Genomic DNA, 16,259 nt, shown 5'->3' on the forward strand with positions numbered 1-16,259 from the left:
CACTGCCAAGAAATGGCCTAAGTCAGCTCTTGTTGTTGAAGAAAATAACCCTTTAGGAATCAGACTGAATCCTATTTTAAGTTTTAGAGGAGGAAGGATACTATTTAAACATTAATGAAATGTGCCTCTCTTTTTTTTATCAGCATAGAAATTTATTTCAATTCAAAAGAATATGGTTATATTTAGCATAGTGTAATAATTATCTAAAGCACGTATCATCGCTGGCTCTGAAACAGTTCTAAAGATGTCATTCTTTTGAAGTAAAAAATATGCAGTAAAAATGTACAAGGAAGCAAAAATATGAAAAAAACAGTTTGCTGAGTATGGGAAGTTGTTACAAGAGGGGCACACCAAGATAACTGTAAGAGTCCAAATTACATAACGTGCAGCAAGGAGTTCTCTTGCTTTAACAACTCCTAGAAAATAAACCAGTAATCTCAATGCAAGAATATCACCACTGGGATAACAGGACAAATTTTCTGAGGGACACAGGTAGTAATTCACTATACTTCCCCTTTCTCTAATACCTTTTCTCACACCAATTTCTTTTCTTTCCTCGAGGATAGATTTTATCCTGTTGAAAACAATTTTAGTTTTATTTGTAAAGTGGAGTAAATAATATCCTGAGTGAAGTAGGCAGCGTTTTAGCTGAAGATGCTCAGGAATCAAACTTTTGAAAAAGGCCAATCAGCTAGCTAGCTAGCAGTTACCATCAGTGGCTTGCAGAAAAAAAAATTACAGATGATATGTTTGTTAAATAGATAAAAAGAATAAGCAGTTTAAAATGGGTGAAAAATCCCAGGATCTATTGTGACCTAGACCAGAGGTCCCTAACCTTTTTGGAACCAGGGACCGGTTTCCTGGAAGCAAATTTTTCCAGGGAGGGGAGGCGGGGTGTGTGGGGTTCAGGCGGTAATGTGAGCCATAGGGAGCGGCAGATGAAGCTTATAGCTGGCTTGCTTGCGACTCACCTCCTGCTGTGCAGACCAGTTCCTAAGAGGCTGTGGACTGGTACCCGTCCGAGGCCAAGGGGTTGGGGACCCCTGACCTAGACACTCAAAAGCAGACAGTTGACCTTTGATTAAGCCCATTTTCCTGTGGAGTGAGCCATAAGGGGCTCCAAGACACAGTTTGGTTTCAATGTTTCAGTGTTCACAGCCAGAGGGCAAACTCAGAATGTCTCCTCCTCTTGCAAAAACTGGACCACGAATGAGAAGTCTTTTTTAGAGTAGCCCTTCACGCACAACATCCCTGCAGATCTGATGGGCTTGACTGCCCAGAAGGATTGGGCTCTTCGTGCTGGTAGCAGAGCCTCATGCTAATCCCAGATCCTTAGCCATGAGTGTTGCTCCAAATCCACCCTGATAGTAATTAGCCAGGTGAACTCCATCCATCACCCCAGGTACAGGATTTTAAGTGTCACTTGAGCAACATCGTCCTAAGCTCGTATTTAGGATTTTAGCCAAGAGTTTTGGGTCAAGCCCTAACCTGAGTCCCAGATTCATAGCTTCAGCAGTTCCAATCCTACTAATACCTAACAGCAAGTGTTTGCAGATCTTCGAAGCCTGGCCAGTCCCAACAGCTCTACGATGCACCACATGGGAGCCCCTGCACCACAGCAGCTCAACCCCTCCCATCCTAAATGTGAGGTTGCCAGACCGAGCTGTTCCCACACCACCAGAAACAGGGGCATCCGAGAAAACTGCTCCCATTTTCTCAACTTCTTTGGCCAATTCTCTCAAAACCATAGGATCAACAGTACTGGAATCTATTAATAGTCTTTCTTCACTTTTTTTTGAATTCCATTTGCTTCAGTATAAGCTTCTAGCGCATTGATGCACTGTAATAATTCTGTCACCTTTTTCGGCTACATCCGCTGCAGAAGACACTACCGGGTTCACTTGCAACTAGCAGCTCTTTGCATGCATCAGGGAACACATCAGCAATAGTGAGTGGCTAGCCATGTTTCAAGAGCTCTTTTGCCATTGGATTCCCCACGTTGCCTACTCCAATGAATCCAACTGGAGTCTTGGAAGCTACTGACCTAGAACACAGCGCTGCAAGGCTGGCCACCGACGGCTGCTGTGGACGACTCCCTGTACCAGAGGCAGGAGGTGGCTCCACGGAGACGGAAGGAGGCTGACACGTTGCCCGCGCCCCTCCTTCCCACGGTGACCTCCTCGACTCCCGGCTCACCCACTGGCTGCTATAGGGTGCGTGGTGCGGAGGGCCGGCTCGGCTGTGGCGATTCTTAATACCTCTTTGGTACTAGGTTACACATACAATTTCACCTAGTGAGCGATTTAACAGAAGGAATTTTTTTCGACGGCATTTTTGTGGCACAGCAGATAGAAGCGAGGTCACTATTTCTTTGAAAAACTGAACTAAAAATGTATAGAAAGTCATGATTCATTCTACAAATATGCTGAGTCAAAGAAATGTGGAAACTGATGCGATGGAGGAAGAGCGCTAGACTTCCCTGATGCTCAACTGGGACCTTTCTTCTGGTGTCAGAACATGGTTGTGTAACTCCTTTAATCCCAGTGGATTTTCCAAAAATTCCAGAATCTTCAGATTTTGGTAGTCCCTGTTTACTGCCTTTGCCCCCGCATGCCAAACCCCCACCCCACCCCGCACACATTTATTTTTGGCCAGTTGTCCTCCGGGGGGCTTTTCTTTATATAGTCATTGCAGCAGTTTGTTAGACTACTGACCCCCAGTGAAAATGCCCCTCCCCCCCGTTTTCTCACCCTGTGTAGTTTTGTTCCACCTTGACCTGGGTTTGGTCACATGACTTGCTTTGGCCCAATGGCATATCAAGAGCTGAAGCTTGGAGAGTACTCGTGCTTTAGGGCTTGTCCTCATGGAAACCTGACATGTTAGGAAGCCTGGCTAACCTAGTGGAGAATAGGCCCAGGCCACAGCCAGCATCAATGGCCAGACATGTGAAAGCAACCAGCCCCAGTCCAGCAACCAGATGATGGCAGCCTCAGTAGTCACCTCAGGTGAAAGCAAGATAGATCCACCCAGGGGATCCCAGCCCATTCTGCTGATTCACAAATTGTGAGGAGATAAAGTGCCTGCTGTTTTAAACCACCAAGCTTAGGAGTAGTTCATCACACAGGAAGAGATATAACTATCTTCACTGTTAGATTATCTTCCCATTTTATACCATGTTTCCCCTCAAACGACTGTTCCTTTATCCAAGATTCTAGAAAAGAAATAACAACTGATGACGCTGACAGAGCCTTAACATTTTTTAAAAGCTTTATAAACTTTTAAAATAACTATGTTAATAAAATCAATATTTATTTGATCACAAAATTATTTTCTTCAGTTGCCTTAAGAAGTAATGCAGACTTGTACTAAGTTTATAAATCTGGAGGCTCTAAAAATGTCTTATTCCTTGGATTCAAGTCCTAGTGTACTTTATGTGGGCATTCACATTTGCAAAATGATTCCAGGAAATTTGCGATTTCATTTTACAACTTGGGCCTAAGGAGTCTTATGATATTTTACCTGAGAAAAATAATACATTAATTCCACTTTCAGCTATTAAACCCATGGCTTCCTGTATTTTCTAAATTCCCTATCAGTAAAGAAGACTACAGGGCCTCCCTGGTGGCGCAGTGGTTGGGAGTCCGCCTGCCGATGCAGGGGATGCGGGTTCGTGCCCCGGTCTGGGAGGATCCCATGTGCCGCGGAGCGGCTGGGCCCGTGGGCCATGGCCGCTGAGCCTGCGCGTCCGGGGCCTGTGCTCCGCAGCGGGAGAGGCCACAGCAGTGAGAGGCCCGCGTACGGAAAAAAAAAAAAAAAAAAAAAAAAAGAAGACTACATATAGCGTACAAGGCTGTCATGATTAGGAGGAAGGTAGTACAGAAAGAACCTGTCAAATTAGGCATTGCCCAGTCATGTCAGTATACTAACGTGGGAAGCCACAGGCAGCTTGAAGCCTGGAAAAAAGACAGATACAATGTAATGATTATCCTAAGGATCCGGATAATGATTCCTATGATTTTCTTTTAAATATTAATGGCAGAGGATTCTGGGGAAATGATGGTGGCTACAGAGAAGATTTTTATCCCTGAATATGCCACCCCTCCCCTCAATACACAAGCCCCCACCCCCACAAAGAAGAAAGAAAAGCATCTAGAATAGCAAGATCAAAAACCCACAGACAACATCTACAACAAGGTGTCCACATTAACTGCAACATATAGCCAGGTAGGAACAAATCAACAACAGGAAAAAGACCTACATATGTGTATCCCAAGGTGTGTGGGAGGAAGACAAGGGAAGGACTCTCTCTCTCTTTCAGGAGAGCCAAAGGTTACTATGGTTCAAGAACTCACTGAGATTGAAAAACTCACTGAGAACAGCGACAGAAACCGGGTTGCAGGCTCCACTTTGCAGCTGAGTGCAAGAACCTTGAAATGTTCTGAGGATGCCAAGTGTTCTGGGGTCTGTGAAACCTTGACACCTATCAAACCAAAGCACCATTCCAGAACAAACCCCCATACTCAACAAGGAAAAGAAAGAGGAGCCCTGGGTAAATGGGCAGAGGAGGGCCGAGGAGGAGGATTTGAGAAATTTTAAGGTCATTTTTAAAAATTATGTTGTGAAAATAATAGAAGATAGTGAGCCCTGGAGTTCTGAAGCTAGAAATTATATTCTGATCTATGATTCCCTCCTAAAGTGGAAACTTATTTCATTTAAAAATGAGTGACAGAAGAGTATTCCACTCACATCCTGTAGAAAATCAGTGAGAAAAAAAAAGAAAAAAGAGGGTGAAAAGAAAGTTCCAGCAAATCCTGAAAACGTGACAGAAAGACACGTCCACAGAACAAATGAAATTTATTGCCTGATATTGCGGAAAAAGTAAAAGAAATTTTAAAAGGAATAGAAACTGGTTTTAAGAAAAACATAAAATTAGAAAAAATCAGAAATGAAGTGATTGGAGAATAGCAAGATTTGAAAAGGTGAAAAAATTCAGTAAGTAATTTGTTTAAAAAAAAAACATGTCTCGAGAGAAGGTTAAACTAGAAGGAACACAAGTTTGAATAAACACAGTGGATAATGCCTCCTTGGAGAAATAGCTGATTTCAAATCCAGCATAAGAAACGAACTAGATGTTCCTGTTACACCTTGTCGTACAAGAGAGCTGGGAAGACTTCAAAGACTACTGTGGTTGTGTGCAAAGGACTCAGGAGCCAACTTGAACAGGATCCGTGAGCCTAAGAGGGGACAATCTCTGCATCGATATTTATAACAACCTCACTGAAAACAACAACAAAGAAAGAAAATACCTCATTAGTCATCTTTGGAAGCTACTTTGCAGTCAACCTTTCTCTCTCCTGTTTTTTCTTTTTTTTGTAAAACTGGTAAATAAAATAAAAGAAACATTTATTCTTCCTTTCCTAATTAAACTGTAACTCAGGGCAACCAAGTAGTTGATGAAATAATCTTCTAGCTAGTAAATGAATAATAATCTAATTAGTAGAATATCACCATTTGGTACCCTTAAGAAATTAATGGATCTAGACATTGATCATTAATGGCTGCAACATCACAGTAAGACAGACACTTTATAGTTCCTTTTGGAATTCATCAATATTATCTATGAAGTAAACTTGACAAAAAATCACACCTGAATTATGTCAGTGCTCTAGATCTATCTACCAACTGACAGTAAATACATGGGCCAAAGGAGCATGATAAATATATAAGCATAAAGGGGATGCAATCAGCATAATCCAGACAGTTGGGAACCCTCCTGGATGAATGCTTTGAATTCAATGACAAATACTTGCAAGAAAAATGAACAAATTGAGTTCTTTTAAACCTATACTTTAAAAGAAATTGTGTTTGGATCAGCAATCAAATAAATAATGGTTATTAAAATAAAAATACATTTATAGGACAATCAAGGAAACATGAACTGACTGGCTATTTGTTGATATTAAGGAATTATTATTATTTGCGGATGTGTGATAATGACATAGTTGAGCTTAAAAAGGGCAGTTCCTGCATTTTAGAAATATGTATACTGACGTTTTCACTGAGAAAAAGAAATCTGGGATTTGCTTTAAAATTGCTGGGGATTATGGCGGTAGTATTCAGAGAGGGTGTAGAGAAAATGTATTGGCCTGAAATGGACATTTGATGAGAACAATTGATGAAAGTTTCTACTTCTTTCTTTTTACTTCTGTAGATGTTTGAAATTTTCCATACTAAAACATGTTTTATAAATGTAGATGGCTTGCAATTTGCTCTTCTGAGCTCTCAGAAGGCAAAAAGCCATTCTTAAATTAGGAGCTTTCTTCTCTAGCCAAGAATTCTAATGATAATTGTGTCCCAACTGGCCAGTGCACTCAGATTGCTCTGAGATCTGTTGGTGGAAGAAAATAAAGAAACTCTTTAGTCTTAGAAGAAAACAACAAAGAGTAAAGGCTGCTGCTAGGTCTAGGGCAATAGTGTAGTATCAGTATAAGGCAAAATATTAGTTCCTTCCAAAATCCACTTGTTACTACTGTGTATACTTTTGCAGCAAAATATCTTTTCTACATTGTCAGCATTAAAGTAAGTTTACTATTTAGGTGGCATTTAAATTATCATATGCTCAAAGCCTAGAAAGAATCCCCTAGGCTGAAGTGACATTAAATCTTATTTTGGCCATTGTAGTGTATTCTCCAGTCCTACTTGCTTTGTCTATAACTGTCCTAAAAAGGTGTGAGGAGATCTGCCAATATTAATGCCAGGATTCAAAATGAGTTCTTTGCAGCTTGCTTCCTTCAGGATCTTCTGCCCTCAGACCCATGTATTTACTTACTGCCTCAGATTATTGTATATGTCACATCTTTCCAACTAGAAGACAAGCTCCTTTAAGGGCAGTGACTAGTCTCATCAACATCGAATTTACTCCAACACCAGTGCTTTCAAAATGTGTGTTGCTTAGTGTACGTCTGACCGTAAGAAGTTACAGAAACAATTCTACTCTAACTAAATAATAATGATACTGCTGCTACCATTTCTACTACTGCTGCTAATAAAATGTATGAAATAGAGTATACACGGGAAGATAAAGATAACACTGGAAATCCCAGACTGTAAAATGAATGACCCCAAAGCCACTGGCCAATCCATTGACTGTAAACAGTTACTTGTGAATTGGTCAACGTTTGAATGCATAATTGAGAGAAGGGTTAAAACAAATTTTATTACCAAAAAACACAATTTTTATACCTACAATTTTTGAGCTCAACTGACCTGTAGTTTTAACAGAAATAGTGAGATTCAAAGTATTCATTCAGGTTCCTAAATGATCCATTCCCTATCTTTCCTTATGAAACAATCAGTTATACCTCTAATAATTTGTCAAGGATTCACCAATCTCTACTTCCTTTATTTTCCAAGGTTTGGTATCATTACAAAATCAAGTCCTTTGGCGGAATTTAATAGTTTCAAAATCCCTCATCAGTATTATTCACTGGGATAAAATAATATGAAAATTTAACAAACACTGACTATGTGCTGAGAAATGATCCTTCAGTGATTCACTCCAGGTGGAGACTAGCATTCAGGCTGCACCTGAGGTAGAATTTGAATTCCAAAGTGGACCTTTAAACCACAGCTCAGCTTCTCTTTTTAAAACCATCAGAAATAAGCCTGTTGCCTGACCTTTGAGATTCTGCAAAGAGACCATATTTACACCTTTTGTCTCTTTTAACTTCCCTAGTCCCCTTCTCTACTTTCAGAATAGTGATTCCCAGATAAGTACAATGAGTTCAAACAGTGTGGTTAAAGGGGTAATTAGTCTGCTCTGCAGCCAAGTTACTCACAGAAGAAATAAGTTGGCTTTCACAGTTGTTAGTTTCTTCCTGGGCTTTGTTTAGAGGGGTCTCAGCTCAAGCAAGCAGCCTGTCAGCAGCCTGAAATAACTCTGTGGAAATCTAATGGCATATATGTAAAATATGTCTATGAAACCTTTTATTCAATCTTAGGTGCATAATTTTACTACTTCTTTAGGCCTGGAAAAGGATATTCAGCTACAAAAGGACAGAAAAGAAAATGTGTATAATACCTCATGCCTGCCTCACACCCTAGAACCTTATTTTACCCGTTTCATCAGAAAATGATGGGACTTCCCTGGTGGCGCAGTGGTTGAGAGTCCGCCTGCCGATGCAGAGGACGCGGGTTCGTGCCCCGGTCCGGGAAGATCCCACATGCCGCGGAGCGGCTGGGCCCGTGAGCCATGGCCGCTGAGCCTGCGTGTCCGGAGCCTGTGCTCCGCAACGGGAGAGGCCACAACACTGAGAGGCCCGCGTACCGCCAAAAAAAAAAAAAAAAAAAAAGAAAGAAAATGATGTATGCTGTAAGAAACATTTTTTAATTATTTGATCAAATATTTAAGTGCACTAAGTCTCTGTATTTATTAAAGCAAATATAGTTACCTTTCTGTCCCTTTCTAAAAGAAAGCAAAAGATACAGTTCTTTTTTCTTAAGACTCAGGGTTTATGGATATTAATTATTACACTATATTGACACCCAGACATGTTTATAGGAGGCTTTTGAGACATACAGAGCTAGTTATTCCCATACCAAATGGCACTTCTTTTTCCTCTGCCTTCTGCTTGTATTTTTTCTGTTGTGATTATATCCTACTGAGGCTGCTACATGTCTTTGTTTGATTTGAGGTTCTAAAGCTAAGACTGTATAGTCTCCTTTTTACAGAATAATAATGGGTTTTATGACTGTTTGCCTTCAGAAGCCTCCTTTTCCACTCATTCTCATTTCGTATCTATGGTGAGGTGTCTAAAACAGATGAGTTAGTTCTGAACTGGTGATATATAAATCAATTATTATTTGATTCATATTCAAAGCAGCTCCTCCTAAAATAGTGGCCTTCCTGCCTGTGGGATGTAGTCTAACCTACTGCCTGGATTTACACCCACCAACATCCATATTTTGTCTATTGTTACCTTGGACACTTGTAGGAACTGAGTGAGTTTCTGTTTCTATAGTGTCCATTGACAGACAAATGAATAAAGAAAATATGGCACATATGTAGAATGGAATGTTATTCAGCCTTAAAAAATAAGGGAATCTTGCCACTTGCAACAACTTGGATGAACCTTGAGGGAATCATGCTAAGTGAAATACGTCAGAGAGAGAAAGACAAACACTGCATAATCTCACTTTTACGTGTAATCTAAAAACGCTGCTCTCACAGAAACCGAGTAGAATGGTGGCCGTCAAGGGCTGGGGAGTGGAGGAAATGGGGAGTTGTTGGTCAAAGGGTATAACCTTCCAGTTGTAAGATGAATAAATCCTGGGAGTCTGATGTACAGCATGGTGACTATAGTTAACCTCACTCTATTGCATACTCAAAAGTTTCTGAGATAGTAGATCTTACATGTTCTCATCACACACACACACACACACACAAAAGGTAATTAATTGTGTAAGGTCATGGATGTGTTAACTAACCTTATTGTGGTAATCATTTTGCAATATATACATGTATCAAATTATGATGTTGTACACCTTATACAGTGTTACATGTCAATTACATCTCAATAAAACTGGAAAGAAGAAAAAGATTCACATGGAGAAGGGTAAGGCTGGTAGAAAAAAGCCACTGCCTTGAGCAGTACCGAGGTGGGCGGAAAGCCATGGGGCTCTATGAGCACTGCTGGGGAGGCTCTGTTCCCACGTGTGGGGAGGGGGTAGGACAGCACAGCTGTGATCCTTATTGCAGACCCTAGGCAGCCTCAGGCAACTTTTCAAAGTTAGATGCTGAAAACCAATAAATGAAATTATAAGGAAGAATTACATAAATGCCTTTATTCTACTTCTGGTCCTCTTGGCAACCTTTTCCATCTAAAAGCTGCGCCCTGCACTTCTCAAAGCAGGCACATTAACATGGATCAGAAGTTTCCAAACTTTTCATCCTCAACCCCTACACCAAAAGAAAAGTTGAAATTTTATGACCCCTAGTATAGGAAGTATCTTGTGTGTTTTTAATATTTATCAAGAGAACATTTAACGGTTACCTACTATGTGCCAAGAGAAAATAAAAATAAGACACAGACTTTAAATGCAGACTTTGTTCCGGTATTATTCTTCCTTTTGACTTCAGTATAAGAACTACTGAGCTGGGCTTCCCTGGTGGCGCAGTGGTTGAGAGTCCGCCTGCCTATGCAGGGAACGCGGGTTCGTGCCCCGGTCCGGGAGGATCCCGCATGCCACGGAGTGGCTGGGCCAGTGAGCCGTTGCTGCTGGGCCTGCATGTCTGGAGCCTGTGCTCTGCAACGGGAGGGGCCCGCATACTGCAAAAAAAAAAAAAAAAAAAAAAGAACTATTGAGCTATTTGCTGTCCCAGTAAGGGGGTAAGCAAACAATTACAGAATCCTGTGATCTCTTCCCAAGTTTGCAACTATAGCGTTGGTCCTAGAATTGCTCAATAACTTTGTATTTTGATTTAAGGGGAAACTAAAAGAACTTCCTGTCCCAAAGTAACTCTGCTTTGTGGAGACTGGAGGTGCCGTGCAATTGACTCAAGATACTGTTTATTTGTTTAAACAGTTAAATGAGTAGTTTCTATTTAACAAGTGAGCACAAATTTTCACAACACTACCTACCCCATGACATAGCTCAGACAAAAACTCTGAGGGAAAGGAAAACTATATGGGCAAAAAGTCCAGGTTCCATCCACTGTACATGGGATATTGATAGGCTTGTAAAACTTACAGAGGTACCTGGGGGTACCCAGGAACCCTGGGTATTTAGTATACAGATCAGCAAAGGATTGTGGAAAATAAGAAGACACCAGGTCAGGGGACAAATTAAGCAGGTGAAGCTGGTCCTTTATACTCTTTTCCCTTCTGATATACCACTGCTCTGTCATGTGCAGAATACGTTCTGTATCCTCAGTAGACCTGCACACACACACACACATGTGTAACACACAAACATGCACGCATGCATGCGTGTACACATACATGGAGTCCCCAGTCTTCTCAGTTAAAATTCAGCTTGTAGTAACTAAAGAAAATGTATAATGCCCTATATTTTATAGATTTTAAAAATACTTGCACTTTAAGAGAAAACTTTTAATGTCTGAAAATCCCTTCTGACGAAGGAAGTTATTTCTGATATTGGAGGTTGACAGTTTCACAGAGAAAACTTCAGGAGCACAGAGACATGCCTGACCCTCTCCCCACGCACCATCTGGGGAGAATTCACCAACACAGAGGCTCAATCCCTCTGCTAAGTCAAAATCAAGTATACCAACATCATTATTTCACAGAGAATACCCTACCTCATGTTAGGCATTCATATGTATTTTATTTGTTGAAGAGAGGAAGAAGATATAAAGGAGGGAATCATCCGAAATTACAGAGGACAGCATTTAAGTCAATATAGATATTTAAATTTAAGGTAAAATTCAATGATAATTTGAAATTATATGTGGAGTTTTATTTACTAAAGAATATTTTGCAAAGTTCAACTCCTATTTTAACTTATATTTTCAGAGAAGGTATTTGGTCAAAATGAAGAATACCTTCAATTATTGTTCTTTCATTGCAAGCAAAAAAGGATTTACTTCTTTTCATGAAATATGGTTGTTTGACAACAGAAGGATAAATATTTTATATTTTTAGAAACAACAGTCAGGCTACTGATATTCTTAATTAGTTTTAATAAATATGAATGCTTCTTATCATCTACTCTTTAGCTTGTACCTGAGGAGTTGAATACCTCCGGGAAGATATGTGCTCCAGACCCGTAAATATGCAGTTCACAGAGCCCACTACCAGAGGGCAATAAAGAAGTCAAATCTTGAAACCATGGAGTGAAAATAGTGGGAGTTTAAATAAAAGCAACATTTCACAGTATGCTTTTCTGACCAACGTTATATCTAATAACTTAATGGATTGTATGTACATGGATTCTGAAAAGTCAGCAGCACACTTCACTGGTCAATATTCTATGATAAGGGGAACGTAATTGGAGTGTAGAAAAACAGTATACTTACATCTTAAAATTCCACCCCTACAGAATCTACTACTCACTATTGAAAAATGGTAAGAAGAATAGCTTTCTGTGTCTCAGTCACCAGTTAACATTTTCAAGAGTAGAATTTATCTTCCTATGATGCTCAAATATACAGGAAAAATGCATATCTAGGACAATGGATAAACTCTATATGACATGTGAAAATAATTCTTCAAATGGAAAAAGTAAAAGATCTACAAGGAACAGTTTTATATGCATTAGTGTGCATATATACATAAAGAGGCTCTAAGAAACATAAAAATCACTTCCAGGAAGTAATTTTAGGTAGAAGAGAATTAACATGGATGAGGAAGAAAAGAGAGTTGGTTTTAAGATAGTTTCATTTACTTGTTTTTTTGTGTTTATTTATTTGTTTTATTTATTTGGTCTTTGGAATATAAGGAAACAGTGGCTTTCACATCCGTATCCCAGTGGAACAAAGGGACCGAGGTCTATACTGGAGCCCAGCCATTGTTTGACTAGCTTGTAATAATACTGGTGAAATACAGCCAAATCATTTGAACTACAAGCATCCTCTCTGACAATAATCTTAAGACATCAACATTATAAATTAAAGAAAGCAAAGAGAGAATACTGTTTTCTTTAGAGAGAAAATACAGATTCTGGATCAAATCAATAATGTCAGCAAACCTCATGGCTATAAAATATTCTGCTGCCTATCATTTAGATCATGCCTCTAGAAGAGGGAAACTGGGTGATAATTTCCCCAGATTTTATATTTAATTCAAATATTTTAGATAAGAGGCATCTCTAGTAAAACACTGTATCATTGATTTTTTCCAAAATGATAGCTCACAGGAGTTCCTCTTTCCTTCTCAAATACATATGGGGAAATGGAGGTGGGTGGGTTAGAGGAACTATCTAAATAGAGCATAGTAATCAACAGTTTGTTTTTTTAAAATAGAAATTTCTATTTCAATTGTTTCCAGAGACAGAAACACACAGAGACAATTCCATGTGACAACAGTGGAAGAGACCAGAGTGATGCAGCTGCAAATCAAAAAATGCCAACACCAGTGATTGATGGCCACCACCAGAATCTGGTTAAGACAAAGAAGCATCCTCCCCTTGAGGTGTCAGAAAGAACATGGCCCTCTCAACACTCTGAGTTTGATCTTCTGGACTCTAGAGCTGTGATAAAATAAATTTCTGTTCTTTTAAGCTAACAAGTTTGTGGTATCTTGTTATGGTAGCCCTAGAGATAACAGTATTTGATTCCTGAGATGGCAACTGTATTCTGACTATGTAATGACTATTCCAAGATGATCAACAGACACAAAGATAAAGAAAGGCAAAACTGAGACTAAGCCCAGTTCTTTTTATTCCCAGAATAATAAATGATTTTTTAATTAATTTAGATCTCTTTGTCTAACCCCTCTGCTTTTCAAAAGACTATGTGCGACCAATCAAGTAGTAATATGTTATACTTTCATTTTAATTCATCTCAAAGTATTTCTAATTCCCCTTATGAGTTCTTACTTGACCCATGAATTATTTAGGAATATACTGTATAATTTCCATTTGTGATTTTCAACAAATTTCTTTCTGTTAACGATTTCTTATTGCATTCTGTTGTCATCTGAGAGCACTCTTTGTATTGTTTATATCCTTTAAAATGTACTGAAATTTGTTTTATGGCCTAGCATATAGTATATCATGTGCATTTGAAAAGAATGTATATTCTGATGCTGTTGGGTGCAATGTTTTATAGATGGCTGTTAGGTCTAGTTGATTGATAATGTTGTGCAAGTTTTTTTAATTTTCTTGTTGATTTTCTGTCTGTTCTGCTATTGAAAGAAAGGTATTAAAGTATCCAATTATTATTGTAGAACTGTCGGTTTCTCTTTTCCGTTGTGTTGATTTTGCTTCATTGTATTTGGAAGTTCTGTTGTTAGGTGCATATAAGTTTATAATTATTATACATTCTAGATGGTATAATCCTTTTATCATTTTAAAATATCTTTGTCTCTAGTAAAAATTTTCAACTTAAAATATTTTTTTCTGATATTTTCTTAGCCACTCCAGTTTTGTTGTTGTTGTCTTGTTTTGTTTTGTTGTTACTGTTGTGGTATATCTATTCCAACCCTTTTACACTTCACCTATATATTTTCTTGACTCTAAAGTGGGTCACTTTCTTGTTGATGTTATATACATATATAACTGTATATTACATTCAAAAATTACATATATAATAACAAATTATGGCAGACTTTGAACTGGACCTTTTTTTTTTTTCGATACGCGGGCCTCTCACTGTTGTGGCCTCTCCCGTTGCAGAGCACAGGCTCCGGACACGCAGGCTCAGCGGCCATGGCTCACGGGTCTAGCCGCTCGGCGGCATGTGGGATCTTCCCAAACCGGGGCGCGAACCCGTGTCCTCTGCATCGGCAGGCGGACTCTCAACCACTGCGCCACCAGGGAAGCCCTGAACTTCACCTTTAAATGAGTATGATTTAGACAGTAGAGCTTCCCTACCAAATGCAAATAACTCACTTGAACTCTCTTTTTTGTAAAGGACAGACCAATTCTTCCAAGGGGAATTCTTGAACTCATTAGATATGTGATATTCATTATAATTCGTTGCATTTAACACCACAGAAAGGACTTGATCAAAGGCTATTTTACTCTTTTCTTCCTCACTGGATGATTAGCTAGGTTCATTTTTAAATGGAAGATATACTCTAGATATTTAAATGTAGGGCATCTCTTCCTTTCAAATCTCAGAAAGAAAGGTGTGCTTCAGTTTCCCTGCAGAAACCTCTAGTATCTTGCCCCCCTTTTGAAAGAGGAACTAATCTTTCTTTCTCTATTCTTCTTTGTCTTCTTCCCTTCATCAGCAATGAGCCTCTTTATCATTTTTGTCAGCCCAAAGAATAATTTTTCTCTTTCCGGGCCATTCAAAAATTGTACACTACAAAGTAAACGGAAAGAGCTTTATTTATAAAAATAAAACAGCTATGGCATTAGTTCTTAAAGAGTATAAAATGTTGATCCCTCATTCCAACAAAAAGTCTTGTTAGCATTTAGGGTTCAATGAGAGGCAATAAACAAAAATGTTTTGGTGACTCCTCTGACATCTTTACTAAAAGGTTTGAACTCATAATGGTGAATATCAGACATATTTGTGTTAGGCAATTAAAATTAAATTATATCTAGACGTATTTTAAATTACCATATTAACATTAACAAGTAATCTTAGAACTCATCTTGAAAGTAAAAGGTACTTTTATACTTTATAATGAAAAAATCAATAAAATGTGCCTTTATGCAGAGAAAATGTAATTATAATACCAATTAATGTTAACTGGTCACTTTTTATTGAAGTAGAGTTGACATACAATATTATGTTAGTTTCAAGTGTTCAACATAGTGATCCAACATCTAAATACATTTGAATTGGTCACCATGATTAAGTCTAGTAACCATATATCACCATACAAAATTATTACAGTATTATTGACTATATTCCTTACGCGGTCGATTGCATCCCCAAGACATTTATTTTATAACTGGAAATTTGTACCACTTAATCCCCTCACCTATTTCTCTCAGTCCCCATCCCCCTTCCCCTCTAGTAATCACCAGTTTGTTCTCTGTATCTACAAGTTTGTTTCTCTTTGGTTTTCTTTTTTAGATTTCACATGTACGTGAAATCGTACAGTACTTGTTCTTCTCCGTCTGACTCATTTCACTGAGCACACCTAGTACTCTAGGTCAAGCCATGTTGCTGCAAGTGAAGAGATTTCATTCTGTTTTAGGACTAAGTACTGTTTCATTATATATGTGTGTATACATACACCACATCTTCTTTATCCACTCATCTATTTATGGACACTGGTTTCTTCCATATCTTGGCTAGTATAAGTAATGCTCCAATGAACAGAGGGGTGCATACATCCTTTCTTATTAGTGTCTTTGTTTTCTTTGGATAGATACTCAGAAGTTGAATTGTTGGATCATATGGTAATTCTATTTTTAACATTTGGGGGAACCTCTGTACTGTTTTCCATAGGGGCTGCACCAATTTACATTCCCACTAACAGTGCACAAGGGTTCCCTTTTGGATGATGGCCATTCTGACAGGTGTAAGGTGATATCTCACTGTGGTTTTGATTTGCATTTCCCAGATGATGAGTGATATTGAGCATCTTTTCATGTGTCTTTTGGTCATTTGTATGTAT

The 16,259-nt window shown here is 38.8% G+C and overlaps 1 pseudogene across 1 annotated transcript in view; it reads right to left on the reverse strand.

The window, feature by feature from the left end:
- Positions 1 to 348: 348 nt before the first annotated feature.
- Positions 349 to 16,259, reverse strand: part of LOC309808027 (3-hydroxyisobutyrate dehydrogenase, mitochondrial-like) — a 32,087-nt pseudogene continuing 16,176 nt past the window's right edge. Inside the window, exon 2 of the transcript in view lies at positions 349 to 2,268. The product of the transcript in view is annotated as a 3-hydroxyisobutyrate dehydrogenase, mitochondrial-like (transcript). The remainder of the gene's footprint in view (positions 2,269 to 16,259) is intronic.

Source organism: Mesoplodon mirus (genome assembly GCF_964341445.2).
Source record: "Mesoplodon mirus genome assembly, chromosome: 7".
Taxonomy (NCBI): Eukaryota; Metazoa; Chordata; class Mammalia; order Artiodactyla; family Ziphiidae; genus Mesoplodon; species Mesoplodon mirus.